Here is a 4,920-nt window from a genome sequence, read left to right on the forward strand (position 1 = left end):
AATGGTTTGATCCCCAGTCCCACGTAGTCAAAAAGCTCCTTGTCCCGTCTGAAGTATCCTCAAGGGAACTAGAGGAGAGGTAAAGACAACTACTTAGGAAGTAGGAGGTACAGGTCACAGGTGAAAAGGTCTAAGCACTGGGCACATTATCCAGTTAGCTCACACTCAGGCACAAACCACATCAAAACCTGCTCACGAAGACTCTGCTGAGGGTTTTTGCAGTTGTTAAGGCAACAAACCGGGGTGATTCCTACACTTCTGCTTGGCCAAGCCTGTTCCGAATCCACAGCCAAGAATATCTTGAAGGCCTACTTCTGTACCTCCCAGTCTTCAACCGGGGAGAGTGTAGGAAGAGGCGAGAACACCTGTCAGTTTTCTTAGCCCCAAGTCTGAACTTATGTGTGTGTGTGTGGGGGGGGGGGTGCGACACAGCAGGAAGGTCGTTGCCCCAATCTGCTAGCAATTTGTCTTTAAAGTGAAGACTCCGGCTGAGGTGGACCTACTTTCTCTTGAGGAAGTCGGAGGTTTTAAATGGCAGTTGGTTTTGATTCTGCTTAATTAATTGTGTAGGTCTTGAAAGGTATCACCCACGCCCGCCACACACGGGAGAACAGAGAGGTGGGATGGGGGTCTGGCAATAGCAAGTCTGGGGTTCACAGCTTAGGTTAAAAAGTTGCCAGGAAGGTGAGCAAAGGTGGTTGCTGAGGAAGAGGGGGGAGGGAGCGGTGCGTGCACGGGGTGGAGGTGGGGGTGTTCGGCAAGGCATGCCGGTGGCTCAGCCTGCCTGCCCTCTGCCACCGGGACGTAAACTGGAAAGATCTTTCAAAGCGTCGTCTAAAAATTTATAGCTGTTATTTGTGACTGTGGACGATCTAACTTTTCCTCGGTGATTTTAATGTACTTCAGATTTTTCTACATACGTGTTATTTTGTAATCGGGGGCGGGGGAAACAAGTATCTATTGGTGTTACTCTGTTTTTAAAAAGTGCGGTCTTCATTTCCCCAACTTGTGCGGTGGGCGTCTCTTCTCCCAAAGTGTGCGGTGCCCAGCGCTCCTTGGTGATGCTCCCACGTGCTAGCCCGCGGTGGAGGCGGGGTGCGGCGGCCCGGGAGGCGTGCCCAGGCGGCCCGGAGCCCAGCCCCGTGTGTGTCCTCGGTCCTCAGGGCAGCTCCGGATCAGCCCCGGCTCTCCGGAGGCAGCTTTAGCTCTTGAGGCACTTCCTCTACTGTCCCCTCGGAGTGGCAGCCAGGAGGCGTCTTCTTCCTCCTCTCCATCCTTGGCCAGGTTGGGGATGGTCCCGGGAGGCTGGGGGCACGCTCTTTAGTCCGTCCTCCGGGGGCCCCGGGGAGGGCGCCCGCGAGCTCTGCAGCGGGGTGGAGGGTGGAGTGGGGAGCAGAGGGGGCTCAGTGGGACGACGAGAGGGGACAGGCCAGCCTCGCTCACCCAGCGCTTCTTGTTCCCCCCGCAGCCGCGCCATAACCATGTCGGCGGAGACTGCGAGAGGCCCCACAGAGGACCAGGTGGAGATCCTGGAATACAACTTCAACAAGGTCAACAAGCACCCCGACCCCACGACGCTGTGCCTCATCGCCGCTGAGGCGGGCCTCACGGAGGAGGAGACGCAGGTGAGTCCCCAAGCCTAGCGCATCCCCGTGGGTGGACTGACGGGTCGCGGGCCTCTGCTGAACAGATCCCAGTCCATGCATCACTCCGCAGCACCGTGGACGCCCAGTCCATCACCATTGCCTCCCAGAGCCATGCGTTCTCCTTCCGTGGTTGGAGCATCCTTTCAGTTTTCCAGCTCAGTAACTCCTCTGTGCTGGAGATTTATTTTAATCAGCGGTGTCATAGTTGGAAGGGACTTTGGCGATCAGCTATAAATTCAGCCCTTGGTTTTATCAAACGAGGAAACTAAGGCAGGGGTGTCAGGGCACCTGCCAGGGTTGTTAGGCTGTTCTTCCCGCCACATCGCGGTGCTGCATTGGTCTCCTCAGCTACACAACCGAACTGGCAAATTGCCATGGTTTGGTTTGGGTTTTGTTGTTGTTTTTATTAATCCGCTGATTCTGAGACTTGGAGTCTTTCTCTGGAGTTTTCCAAGGAGATAGCCCTCTTACGCTATGGCGCCCACCCCCATCCCTACCCCCAGCGCAATGATAATGTGTCTATTTGTGAAAGGTTCCCTTGTTCCATTAAACTGAAAATTGCTTAGGGTAGAGATTACAGCGCCGCCTGCCGCAATGTCGAGCCTTTAGCCTACTTTCCCTCCCTACACCAGTCTAAACTCTACTTCTCTTTCCCCCTCTGAAGCTGGGATATTCTTATCCCTCCCAGTTGGTAGATTGGAGAAGGAGGGGCTTTGTCCTCTCTTCCCTCTGTTCAGTTGAAGCTTAAAACCTTGTAATGAGTGCTCTCTGGGATCCTGGGGCCAAAATCCTGAGCCCCAAGCCCTAGATGATCTTTAATAAGCCCGGGGAAACTTGGAGAACTTACCCATATGTAATCCTTGGATCTCAAATCAAATAGAAAGGCTGTCTAGCCAGAGTCAGAATAGAAGGAGATTTATTATAACCCAAGTCTAAAAGCTCCTGTTTCTTGTAGCCCATGAAAAGGCAAGCTTTTTGGAGTGTTAGTGATTTAAAACACATGCTATATTTAATGATCATAAAGATGTTTCATGTTTTAAAAAACTAGGCTGTTAGATATTAGGAACACAGTACCAACTAAGGATCTAATCCCAACTCAGCCTTTAAGTCTCTTCACCCTGATAAACAGAATAATTTTGATTATCTGTCATTTACCATCATGTGTGTGTATGTAGTGCCTTGAGCATGTCCTGTACCACTGAGCTGTGCCACCAGCCCCATGCTGACCTTTGGAGTGACAAATGATTGCCATGTGTTGTTTCAGATACTTGCTAAGTGTAACACCACTTATATTGTCACTATCTTAGAAGAAAAAGCAGTTAGCTCAGTAATGGAACCAAGGCACAGAAAGCTTAAGTTACTGAAACTACAATAGTTAGGTTCGGTGATTTAGACCCTATGCTATACTGTCTCATGGAGGAGGGTTGGAAACAACTGCCTGTGGTGACATGGGAAGGAAGGACAGAAAGATCAATTTACCCATGCATTAAGCAATGGCTATTCCAGGCCATTGCTAACCTTTCCTCTGGGTTTACCTGCTATTAGAGATTTGAAGTGAAATCTTGCAGGGGCTGAAAGAAAGGGTGTCTACCTTCTAGTGGCTGAGCTCAACAGATGAAGAAGTCTGTATGATGGGGTACCTGCCCATGGTAGTCCTTCTGTCTTGCCTCTTCTGCCACCCTTAAACGAACAAATGGTGCAGCCAGACTGACAAGAGTGGGTGTGGGTGAGTCAGCCTCATGGGAGGGCCTGGCTTCCTCTTCCTGCCAGGGGCCAACACCTTCTTCCTCCAGAGGCCTGCTGCAGCTCAGCTTACCCTCATCTTCCTGTCTAGACCTGCAGGGAAGTACCTGGAACCCAGAGGACAGACTCTCAGCATAGTGAGTCTCATGAACCAGGCTCCTGCTTGCCCTGTCATTTCTGGTTGGACTGAGTCCCATCTCCCCATCTTCTCTTAACTCCACTCACCACCTTCATGTGCCCTGGCATATGAAAGTCATTGTATTTTCTTCTCTAACGTTTACATTTTAAAGGATGTCTTCTGCAGAAAGTAGAGTGCCTTCTGCAGACACAAAGTCCAGTGATGAGACTGTAAGCATAAGACAATTGATTTCATCTGCAGCAGGTCTTTAGGGATGCTTAACAGAGCTCTGTGGAGGTCAGCATTTGCTGGTTCTTACCTATCTGTGATGCCTGCTGTCAGCACAGCCCCTGCCTCTCCCAGCCAAAACGATATTCACCACATACACCAGAAATCTTCCCATCCCAACACCAGCCATCTCCAGAGACAGAATCAGGCCCCTCCTGCTTCTTTAGAGAGTAAGACAGACATGGTCTTTCTCTGTAGTCCAAACCATCCATGAACTCACAATCCTCTTGCCTCAGCTGCTGACTGTTGGGATTACAGACAGGTATCACAATAGCCAGCATCATATTCTTTCCCTGAAACAAGTATTGTGTTAGCAAAAGAGGAATATACACCACCATTTACCTTTGAGAGGTAGTTACTGATTCACACTGTTGGCACTTTGGCCAAAGTGAGAAAGAGCTGAGGTGGAAGCATTCTGTCTGGGGACATTTGTGGACCTCCCCCCACACCTCAATGTGAAATGGGTAATATATCAACATCCTAATGAGGTATGAGGGAGGCACATCTCACAAAATGGTGTGAAAAGCCAAGCCTGGTGTTTATGAGTCATCAATGCATCCGCAGACCTCCTTATAACAGTCCCACTATCAAACCAAATTCTAGGAACTCAGTATACAGTGAGGGCCTCATAGTCAGAGGACTTCTTTAGTTGCAGTTTTTCTCATTACTAGTCACTGCATATCTGCTACATTTAACTTAAATGAAACCCTACAGGATCCTACTCCCTGTGGCTTTTACTGTATGGTGGTCAATATAAAGGAGGCTGGGAACACTCCTTACTTCATTTTCACCCTGAGAGGCTGGGATGATACAGTCTACACACACACACACACACACACACACACACACATACACACACACACAGTGCAGTTGGCATTGGTTCTTGAAGAGGTTCCCAGTATTTATCTCTCTCTCTCTCTCTTTTTTTTTTTTTTTTTTTTTTTTTTTTTTGGTGTTTGGGCTTGTTCCCAGGATCCAGTGTTTTCGGTTGTTGCATGTTTTATCACTGGGATAAGACCTCTAAAGGTCTCCCTCTGAAAAGAATGAAATGCTAGTGGTTAGAGAAAAGGACAAGAACAATGTTGTTTTGGCCCAACCCCAGCGTCCAATTATCATCTGTTCACT

The 4,920-nt window shown here is 49.4% G+C and overlaps 1 non-coding gene across 1 annotated transcript; it reads right to left on the bottom strand.

The window, feature by feature from the left end:
- Positions 1–4,249: 4,249 nt before the first annotated feature.
- On the bottom strand, positions 4,250–4,353 carry LOC127232519 (small nucleolar RNA U13). Its single transcript, XR_007835389.1, has one exon. It is a non-coding gene; the product is annotated as a small nucleolar RNA U13 (small nucleolar RNA).
- Positions 4,354–4,920: the final 567 nt, after the last annotated feature.

This window comes from Phodopus roborovskii, unplaced genomic scaffold (genome assembly GCF_943737965.1).
Source record: "Phodopus roborovskii unplaced genomic scaffold, PHOROB, whole genome shotgun sequence".
Lineage (NCBI taxonomy): Eukaryota > Metazoa > Chordata > Mammalia > Rodentia > Cricetidae > Phodopus > Phodopus roborovskii.